Here is an 11,802-nt window from a genome sequence, read left to right as displayed (position 1 = left end):
GTGACAAGTGCATGAATTGGATTTGAATGAGGGGAGGCTATGCTTAGTCATCACCAGCCTCTCTTTCTCCTCCAGAGCCATCTGGGTCCAGGGGCCAGATATGAATCAGGAAGACTGGAGTTGGCCCTGGATCCAAAGCAATCAGGGTTAAGTGTCTTGCCCAGGATCATACAGGTCCTTCTGGTCCTGGGCTGGTGCTCTGTCCTCTGCACCACTCAGCTGCCCTGGGAGATATGTGAGATGGGGTGAAGGAGGAAATAGTGACAAAAGGCATATATGGGTAATACAAGATGAGAAGGGGCGGGGAAAAGTGAGCTCTTAGCAAATGGTTTCATTTTTCCCCATAAAATAGGAGGAGAGTTTCTTAGCTGGGAGAGTGAGGGAGAAAGGAGAGCTCAGAGGTTTGAGGAGGGATCAAAATGTTTGAAAGAGCTCTATGGCAAAGGAGTTAATTTGGGAGAACTGCCTTGCTATAATGAAGGCTGAATTGAGATTATGTAACAGATTTGTCTTGGAACTCAGCAGCAGTTTCCTGATTTTCTTCTCCTTTGCTCAGCAGCATGTGTGTTAAGCAGAATGGTTAGCCCAAATTAGGACTGGGTTGGCTTACATGTAAGGCGTGTAGCCATTGATTGATTTATTCTCTATCTGGCTGAGTCTTTGTTGACTCTAAAAACATCAAAGAATCCACATAGGAGCCCAGTAGGGAAAGAGATTTTCCCTCTTTCTTTTCTACTGGTGTCCATAAGAGGAGTAAAAACAATGCCAAGAAGTTTATTAAGTAAATGACTAAATAAAGTACTATGTAAACTGTACTTATTTGCCCAATAACTTTGCCCAATTAGTAGGAAATGCCAATATCTTGCTTCTCTCATCTCTCATTTATCATCTCTATTTTTAACCAAAACTTCCCTTTCTCTGGTAATCTTTCCTCCTTCTAACCCTCATCTGTCTCTTGCATACACAGGAATTGGTTCATCTGAGCCCTCTTTCCCCATTGCCTATTTGGACCTACTTTGGTATTTACAGCCTCCTCCTTGATCTCTGTCCCTTTACATTTTTCTGGCATTATCTGAAAACTAATTATTTCTTTAAGTTAGCTTCTTCAAATTCTTTTAATGGTGGCTGCTGATTTGATATTCCCCTACCTCACAGGGCCATTAGAAGTCAGCACATTCCTTGTTCTCACTTCCCCTCTTCCCTCCAAGGTCTCCCTCTGCAATCACAGGTCTTTCCATTTCTAAAATTCATTGCATTCAAATCACATATTTCTTTCACAATACTATTCCAGGCACCTTGAATGGAGAGAGCAATCTCCCATCTTCAACAATAATTTCAGGACCTGTCTTTTAGTTCTTTTTCCCAAATGTTTTCTGGTGCCGTCCTTTTTGAATTAGAAGGTTAAATAGTATGTTGTCATCTCGATCTCTCCATTCACCAATTTCTTTGGCTGCCATTCTTTTCATCTCCCCAATGAGGTAGACATACTTTAGACCTCATCATTACCTAAAAGTCTTTTGCCATTAGGAACCTGCTTTGAAATTTTCTCTTATCACAGCATTTTGTCTTTATCATCATTCCTTTGAATATCTTTCTTTCTCCAAGATAAGTTGACCAATGGAACTCTCAACCCCATAAAGACTCAGCTTTGGGTACTCAACACTATCTTAACTCCCTAATTGTTTGTCCCTTCTGATTAGAATGCTGGAGGGTGGAACAATGAATTCTCAGTTAAACTTTCCTTTTGGAGGGTTCAGAACTTTCTGAGGAAATTCCTTTTCCATCAGTAGCTTTGCTTAGTCTCCACTCCAGGGAACATCATACCTACACATCAGGTACCTCCTGGCATTCGGTGGTGCCCTCCCCCCAACTTTCTTTCATGTATGATCTTTCCCTTTTGGATTGTAAACTCCTTGAGAACAGGGATTCTCTCTTTTTCCTTATTTGTACCCCCAGGCTTAGCATTAGTGCCTGGTCTTTGGTAAGCACTTACTAAACATTTATTGAATTGAATTCTGCATAAGCATGTGTCAATTCTTTTTCCTGTTCTTCAATAAATTATCTCTGCTTTAACTTATCTTTCTTCCCTTCCTAAGTTTAAATCTATGGCTGTTCATTGTCCTCTCACCTTGTAGCATTCAGTTAGTCCATAAACATTTATTAAGCACCTACTATTTTCAGGCATTGATCTAAGACCTGGGAATACAAAAGCAAGAACAGTCCATGCTCTTAAGAGCTCACAGTCTGATGGGGGGGTGGGAATTCCATGCAAACAACTAAGTAGGAACAAGCCCTGGAAGGGATAAATGCAGATGGTTGATAGGCAATGCACTCAGGTTAAGGAGGATTGGCAAGAAGGCAAGAATTTTTTCTTTTTAAAGTTTATTTTATATTTTATTTTACCTAGTTACATGTAAAAACAAATTTTAGCATTCATTTTTAAAATTTTGAGTTCCAAACTCTCTCCCTCTCTCCTTCCATCCAGCCCTCTCCCATTGAGAAGGTAAGTAATTTGATATAGGCTATACATGTGAAGAGAAGACATGATTTTAGCTGAGATATGAAGGAAGCCAAGGAAGTAATGAAATAGAGGTGAAAAGGATGAGTATTTAAGGTATGGTAAAAATGTGTATTGCTGGGAAATGTACTATCTTGTGCAAGAAATAGTGAGGAAGTGAGGGTCACTGGATCCAAGAGTGTGTAGAGGTGTGAAAGTGTAAAGAGATTGGAAGGGCAGGAAAGGACCAGATCATAAAAGATTTTGAATGCTGAACAGAGGATTGATTTGATCACACCTGGGCTGTCGAAGGATCAATTTGATAGCTGAGTGGAAGATGAATCAAAGTGGGGAGAAGTTTGAGAAAGGGAGTCCAACAAATGGGCTATTGAAATAATCCAAGTGTGAGATGGTGAGGACCCATGAGAAATGCTAAAAAAAGTAAATTTGATAGGACTTGGCATTGAATTGGCTAGAGAGGGAGATAGAAAGGGAAAAATCAAAGAAGATCCCTACATTACAAGCCTTGGTGATTAAACATAATAGGAAAGTTGAGTACAGGGAGAATTTAGTAGGAAAGTTTAATAATAAATAATAATAATAGCTTTTAAATAGATTTTTTTTTGCAAGGCAGTGGGGATTAAGTGACTTGCCCAAGATCACACAGCTAGGTCATTATTAAATGTCTGAGGCCAGATTTGAACTCAGGTACTCCTGACTCCAAGGCTGGTGCTCTATCTACTATGCCATCTAGCTGTTCCTAAATAGAAATTTAAGGTTAGCAAAGTATATCATGTTATTATCTCATGTATCTTTACAACAAACCAGAAAGGTTGGTGCTAATATTATCTCCATTTGACATTTGAGGAAACTGAGGCAGATAGCAGTTAAGCGATTTATTTAGGGTCACATTTATAGTAAGGGTTTGAGGCTGTATTTGAACTGTCTTGCATACCATCCACTCCTGAATTCAATTTTGAACATATTGAGTTTAAGGTGTCTATGGGACATCCAGTTTTAGATGTCTGACTGGAAGTTGGAGATGGAAGAATAACATTCAGGAGATATTAGGCCTAAGTAGGCAGATTTGAAAATCATCAGCATGGAGATGATAATTAAGTCCATGGAGGCTAATGAGATCACTAAGTAAAAGAATACAGAGGGAGAAGAGAAGAGGGCTCAAGACAGAGACCTTTGGAACAGCATTGTTGGTGAATTTGACCTGGATAAAGATCTGGTAAAGGAGACTGAGGAGTCATCTGAAAGATAAGAGAAGACCCAGGAGAGTGACATAGAAACCTATGGAAAAGTGAGTATCAAGAAGAAAATGTGAAGAAATTCTGTAGAGAGAATCCCTTATTGCCTTATTCTTCTTTTGGTCCCCTGCTGCCATCTTTCTCTTATTTATGTGTTTTGAGGCCTAGTAGAGGAAGTCATTAAACCATGTTGTCTAGGGTGTGGTACAAAATCCCTCCCTAACCTTAACCGGACTCTCATCAGTAGGTTGCAAGCATATTTTTTATCTCAAATAGATTCCCTAAGACACTTAGTAAATGTTTGGATTATCCACCATTCAGGCCCACCCCTTCAGCCCATGATGTGAACTGTCTTTTACTAAAATTAAAAAAACCTATTGGCAACCCCCTTTATCTCTTCTGCAAACTTCCAAAGCTACCCCAATACTCTCTTCATTTCCTCATCCCATATGAGTGTCCTTCCTTGCCAACACTAATTACTGGACTTGTATTTTTGACACCTCTGAACATTTCTGGGACCTCAATTTTTGGTCATTTTCCTCTCTTCTTATTTCTTCTCTTTTTTTTTGTTACCTTTTTCATTTGGTAAGAAGAGTGGTTTATCTCTGTCATTCTCTGGGTGACTTCAGGATAGTCTTTTGGCCTTCAGTTTGCTTTTCAGTAAATTGAGAGAACTGTCAAGGTGACCTACTGTCAAGTTCCTTTATAGCTCTAAATTTGGAATCCAGTGATACTACTTTTATAGATATATCTCAAACTGTCCTCAGCCTGCCTTTCATTATTAACAAGTTACTTGCATGACTTCCAGTATTATAGATAATTTCCAAATTTATAATCCTCACCTTCCTCCAATATCTTTCTTCAGCTTCACGGCTCTATTTCCCATTGCCTTCTGGCCATTTCTATTCTACTGTCCTGTTAGCACCAACCTATCATTCATATCAGCTTCCTTTTTATAAAGATACCTCCAGTTTCTTCCCACCCCTACCCAGTTGCCCAGGTCTAAGTCCTCACAGCTAGTAAGTCTCAAGTATCTAAGATCAGATTCGAACTCCCATATTCCTGATGCCAAGACCAATGCTCTATCCATTATACCACCTAGTTGCCCATGGGCAAGTGACTACTTAACAACTCTCAGTCTCAACTTACTAGGGACCTCGCCGTTTGTTAAGTTTTCCCTAATACTTCCAATCTGTTCTTCTATGAAATACCATCATAATCACATACCTGAACTTGTTCAGCCACCCCCCCCCCCATTCAAATCCAACTAGTCACTGTCCACAATCAGATCTTGGGAGAAAGATGGTACAAGCACATTACCCAGTCAACATGGTTCTTCCAACCATTCTTCTCTGAATGACTATCACCATTCCCATACAGGCTATAACAAAACCTCTCTTCTCTCTTCAAACCTGTTATACCAACTTATCCTTCCTTTCTCTCAGTGGAGGACCTTATCTTGGAATGAATGTTGAAACATTTATTTAGTGCTTGCAGTGAACCAGATGTTCTATTAAATGCTGAGAATGCAATTACATGGAGTCAAGATTGTCCTGGACCTCAAGGAGTTAGCATCCTAACGGGAGCAGACAATACATAAGGGGAGTTGAAGGAGGGGAGGGAAGAAGTGATTCTTTGGAAATATGTAGGAAATCATATAAGATGAGAAGGTAAATGCTTACACATCAGGTCTCAGGAATCCAGAAGTAGAGGCCAAGAGGTTTCAGCACACAATATTTCTGAAGCTGTTCTCTTCTTTCCATTCATATTGTCTCTCCGCATTTTCATTACCTCTCATCAGGGGTCTGGCTTCCCCTTCTTCAGGATTCCCCCTCCTACCAAAATAATCTCTTGAATGCACCAGCAGGTCTTTATCACTCTTTTACTCCAAAACTTTTTTTTTTCAGTTTTTGAAAGGCATTGGGGTTAAGTGACTTGCCCAAGGTCATACAGCTAGGAAATTATTAAGTGTCTAAGGTCAGATTTGAACTCAGGTCCTCCTGACTCCAGGGCTGTGATCTATGCACTGTATCACCTAGCTGCCTCACTTCAAAATTTTCAATGACTGCCTAGGATTATATGAAAATACAAGGCAGGCACTTAGCTCAGACCTATTAAAGCTCCCCAACCTGCAAGGGGATTAATGTGGTTCAGGAGAGAAATGAGACAGGTACACATGGGTGGGGTTACTAGCAGGACAACGAGCAGAGCCCTTTATTGTCCAGAGTTAGAATATTAAAAGATAAAAGCCACAAGTGGTATGTAAGCAAAAATTTAAGCTTGTGAGAACTGTACCCTTTGATCTGGTCACAGACCTCTGTGAACTATTTTCCTGTGTCCTGGGTACTAACTCCGTACTGGTCTCTGCACCTGCATAACTGTGTATAATATTTTCAGGCATATTTTCTTCCCAAGTTGGGTACTCCCTCCATTCTCAGGGTCCTTACCTAGCACTGCATAAATCTTCAGGGTTCATAGAAAACTGTAATGTGGCAATCTTTGAGCATGCCTCCACAAATGCAGGTGCTGACTAAGGCATGACCTGGATCTGGTATTCACACTCTTCTCTGGTCCTCTATACAAAATAATTTCTGAAGTCTTCTATGGTCCCAATCTAGGGATGTGCTTGTAAATGTCTAATAACCAGATCTCTCTGAAAAGCTACACAGTTTTCCATTTAATCTGTATCATTAACATTTTCTCCACTATTTTCTTTAGCCTAGAGCATCAACAAGCAATCTTAAATTGTAACCTTTGTGGACTTCTGAGGTCACACTGAGGTCCTTAAATGCTCACACTGCAAACTTCACAATTGTCTCTAGCTCCAGCATCCCCCCTGTCTCTAATCCTTCCACAGTCAGACTTTGAAGGAAGATGGATTTTGGGATAAAGCTAATGAGGTCAGATTGAACTTATTGAATTTGCTGGGTTTGCAGACGGATAGGACTCTAGGACATCTAGTTGGAAGCTAGGACTGGATGTATATATCTGGAAGACCAGATCTATACCGCAAAGAGAAAATTAATCCCCCGGGAGTTTACGAGATGATCAAATGAGAGGATGTACAGAGTAAAGAGGGTCCAGGAAATAACTTTGATAATGGGGGGAGTAAAGGCAGCTGAGATGAAATGGTCAGAGTTGCAGAACTAAGTGAATGCAGTGCCACCAAAATCCAGACGAGAATATATCCATGAGGAGAAGGTGGTCAAAAGTATCAAATGCTGCAGAGAGGTCTAGAAACGTGGAGACTCAGAAAAACACCATCATTGTGTATGGTTCTCAGGTGTCCTGCCAATCTTTGACATTTTATTCTATTATTATTCCTCTTTCCTCTCTTTCTCCCCCCCCCCCCATCGGTCTCACTATGTAGTTCAGAGAATCTAGACTGTGCCATCTTTTGATCTAAATTTGCTTCTCTCTGGTTAGGCAGGTCTCTTCCTAGAGATCTCTAAATTCTCTTCTTATTTTTTCTTATGTTTTCCCATCATTCTGAACTACTCTGGGGTTTTGGGGTGTCCTCTTGGTGTTTCAGGAGTCCTCACTCAATTCACTGGAATACCTTCCTCTTCCTTAGAGGATTTTATTTATTCCTATTCCTTTGTTGTATATACTTGTCCATTGAGATAACTCTTCTCTTAGTGTTTGTTCATTCCGTCTTCTGTTTTTGTCTTAATGAATCTGCAGCTTTAATCATGTTATCCTTATTATTTTTTTTTAGGTTTTTGCAAGGCAAATGGGGTTAAGTGGCTTGCCCAAGGCCACACAGCTAGGTAATCATTAAGTGTCTGAGACCAGATTTGAACCCAGGTATTCCTAATTCCAGGGCCAGTGCTCCATCCACTGCGCCACCTAGCTGCCCCCTTACTATTTTTTTGCAAGACAATGGGGTTAAGTGACTTGCCCAAAGTCACACAGCTAAATAAGTACTAAGTGTCTGAGGCTGGATTTGAACTCAGATCCTCCTCACTCCAGGGCTGGTGCTCTATCCACAGCACCACCTACCTGTCCCATAACCTTGCTATTTTGCCTCGGAAAGCACATCTTGAGACTTACTCTCTCCTCTTATATCCTTATGGTCAAACAAATTGTTTCACTGAGATGTTGATGATGACCAGTTGGGACATAGCTATGGGACAAGAGCAATGGATCATTGGAGTAAATCTTTCTCTAGTTTGCCTCTTTTGACTCTGCTGTTCTGTCTTGACATTGGTTTTCTTCAATCCCCTTACTGGCTGGCCTCTAGAAGTTGCAGAGGGTAGGAATAGGAAGAATAGGTGGGAGTTACAAAATCAATTTGTGCTTGATGTAAGAAAGGGACTGGAGAAGGCTGCAGAGTTCCAGGGTGGTAGAGTGGCAGTCTAGGTGGTTTAGCCATCCCTGGCTTTGACTTCCCTCAGTCCATGTGCTCAGACCATGTACTCAGATCATATACCCAGACCATGTACTCAGACCACGTACTCAGACCATGTACTCAGACCACATCCTCAGACCACGTACTCATATACTGCTGGCAGAAAATTCAGTGTACCTTGGCACTTGGGCCACTTATCCAGGACTTTCTCTTATTCCTTCTCTTTGTTATCTATTTCCTCCTGGGCTCTATTCAAAGTTGTAATCATCACTGCATTTTTGTTCTCCTATATCTTCCCTTTCTTATTGACCAGTCTCTAGAAAGAATCCTCCACATTTGACCCCTTTCCTTCTACATTCTCCTGGCTAGTCTTCACTCAGTTGTGGTTTTAGACTTGAGATAACCAAGTTAAAGGGTTAACCACAAAAGTCAGGCAAGAGTGAAACAGCTGCCAGCAAGCTCACAAATTAACTTTATTTTGGGGGGTTGAAGTCAATGAGTGTGAGCATCGTTTCTATTTTAATTATTTGTTAATTTGTCTATGAGCCTTTTGTGTTTTAAGCATTCTTTTTATGGTGGAGAAAAGAAATATATGTCCTTGGCCTGATATCTACTTTGGATGTCTGAGTACTTTTCTCTTCCATGGCCAATTGATCTCAGAACTGGAACCCACATAGGAGAAGAGCTTCCCTTTGGGTCAAGGGGGACATGGGGGACGCCTCTTTTGGGGTAGCAAAGGACTGGAAACAATATGATTGGCCATTTATATATGAATGTAATAGGATTTGATTATACAATAAGAAATGAAATATATAAGCAATTAAAAGACATGGGAAGACATATGAAAGAGTCTAGAACAAAAGAAGAGTTAGGGAAGTAATATACATATTATAAAAAATAGCGCAAATAGAAAGGATACTAAATACTCAATACTATGACCTACACATTTTTTCATCTAATTGTTATTGATGCCTTTTTTACATCACATTCATTTCATTTTATAATTTATCTTTATAAGCATCTATTATCTCTCCTTCTGCTCCCCTTGATGAAAAATATCAAAAAAGAAAAACTAAAACTAAAACCTTAATAGTCCAGAAAAAAAATGTTAATGGCCTTGTCTAGAAAAACGCACCTTTGCAAACTGTGCTTCTTAAGAGAATGGGGGCTCCAGATGGTGCAGTAAAATGGAAAGACAGAAATGGACTAGGATGAGAATATAGGGAACGATAGGAGGAGTTTTCCCTTACATGAAGCATGATTGATTTGGAAACTCCCACCTATTCGTATTTCTATACTATGCAGTAAATAAATTTTATCTTCTTGGTGGAATCCCTTCAAATACTTGAGAATAACTGTTCTATTCCTCCTGTCTGTTCTTCCCCTGGTTAAACATTCCTGATCCATTCATCTAGTCCTGCATGGACTCAAGGCCCTTGACCATACTGCTTGTCCTTCTTGGGACATGCTCCTGCTGATTAATCTTCCTTTTTCAGCCACCTTTCCAAAATGAGATTCCTGTAACTCTATTTGTAGTCTGACTAGGGAGGAGTTTTGTGGGAGGTAGTTTAGGATACCATGACTCTCTTAGGAACTAATTAAATTATTTCTTTGGTTCTATGTCAGATTGAGGTTCTTAAATCTCCAGGATTTTTTACTCTCAGACAGACCACTACTCATCTGCATCTTGTATATATGATAGTTTAATTAGGTAGAAACCAGATGGTTTGAATGACCAAATCCAAACAATAACAATTATTGGGTAAAGAAAGATAGAAGGAGAGGTTTCATGTGGGATAATCTATGACTGTAAGATTCAACATTTTTGTTAACTGGGAAGGGAACAAATCCTTTTTAAATGCCTACAATGTTCTAATATTATCCCCATTTGACTGATAAGGAAACTGAGGTAGACAGAAATTAAATGATTTGCCCAGGCTAACAGATAGTAAATGCCTGAGGAGTGTTTGAACTTAGGTTCTTTCTGACTACAGGCTCAGAGCTCTATCTACTGTCCAACATAGTCATGCTTATAAAACTTGTAGTTGAGAGGTATAGCTAATCTGATGGAAGACCAGAACCTCTGGTTTCAGGGCTGCTTAGCCCTTTCAGGGTTACTCCCATCCCTTTGATATTCACCTGACTCATAGTTGATATTCACCTGAGTCACTTAACTCACACCTGTGGCTTGAAGAAATTGTGGCATGCTCAGTGACCATACCCCAGTAAACTGTTTCAGTAACTGAGGGGGTCTCAAACCCATCAATGACTTATGAGGCTGCCTATCCCAAGCATGTGAAGTCTGCCACTGCTGGAATGGGTGGATGAGGACAATTTGTTTCACTGACCATGAAGACAACTGAAAGCAGGCTCAGCAGCATGCTTGAGAGCTTGGTTAGATACTGAGAAAGCCAAAGTCGTCCCCTGCATAGAGAGCCATCACTAGTTGTCTTGGCTCTATGTTGCCTCTGGACCATGATGATTGCAATAGAGTTAGGCTGATGACTTTGTGTAACTCTGTCTCACTTAAATTCAATTTACACACAAATCAAAAGACATCATTTTACCATTTCTATCTCAAAGTCTTGTGGTGACAGGCAAGTGAAAAAGCAGCAGGTAGGGATACACTGGGAGCTGTAGTCACAACCCTGTACACAGGGTTAGCCCAGGTCATGGAGTCATGGAAGTAGTAATGGGATTCTGAGTGAGCAACTTTTTAAGGTTCACATTGCTCACTTCCTGGTAGAAGAGTCTAGAAAAGATGCCCTAAAAAGTGTCTGCTTATCCAACCCTCACCTGATTACTGCATTAGATGGGATTCCACCCTATGGTTGAAACACAAAAAAAATGTACAAAAACTTCTTCATTCCCCACTTCTTGCATTCCCCACCAGTACATGGAATATGTACACACTCGAAGAGAATACAAGATCCAATAAAACCTGAAAGAGGATAGAGAATTCAGCAAAATAGTAATCCTGAGTGAAACAAGGCTGGCAAATGAAAACCAGCCTATTGAAGCTGCAGTGGGACACACATTTTTCTGGAGGGGCTGCAGTGAAGGAGTAAGTTGTGAAACTGGGTAGGATTTGCAATCAAAACTAATCTAGTCAACAAGGAGTGAATGACAGGCTCATGAAAATGAGATTGCCACTTGTATGAATATACTACACCATCATCATCAGTGCCTGTTCTCCCACCATGATGAAGCTGGATGAAGTTAAAGAAAACTTTCATGAATCCATGGAGACCTTTATTATGAATGTACCAAAAGAGGACAAGCTTATAATTCTGGGTGACTTTAATGCTAGTGTAGGCTCAGACTATCAGATGTGGCAGGGAGTCCTTGGGAGGAATGGTGTTGGAAAAAGCTACAGTGGTTACCTACTATCGAAGACTTGTGCATCTCATGACCTTCTCATCACCAGCACTGTCTCCTATTTACCTGACTGCAATAAAACTTCCTAGATGTATCTTTACAACAAACATTGGCACCTACTAGACCATATGATTATAAGAAGAGATAGATAGGATGTGAGAGTGAGAAAGGTGATGTGTTGTGCAGAGTGCTGGACTGATCACAGACTCATCCTCTCCAAGCTAAATATTCACATTCAAACCCAAGGCAAAATGACTACCAGAAGAATTAATGTCAAGAAAGTAGAGTGCTTCTCTGAGCCTGAACAGTTTGATGCTATC

Source organism: Macrotis lagotis, chromosome 1 (assembly GCF_037893015.1).
Source record: "Macrotis lagotis isolate mMagLag1 chromosome 1, bilby.v1.9.chrom.fasta, whole genome shotgun sequence".
Lineage (NCBI taxonomy): Eukaryota > Metazoa > Chordata > Mammalia > Peramelemorphia > Peramelidae > Macrotis > Macrotis lagotis.
This window is presented reverse-complemented; position numbering follows the sequence as displayed.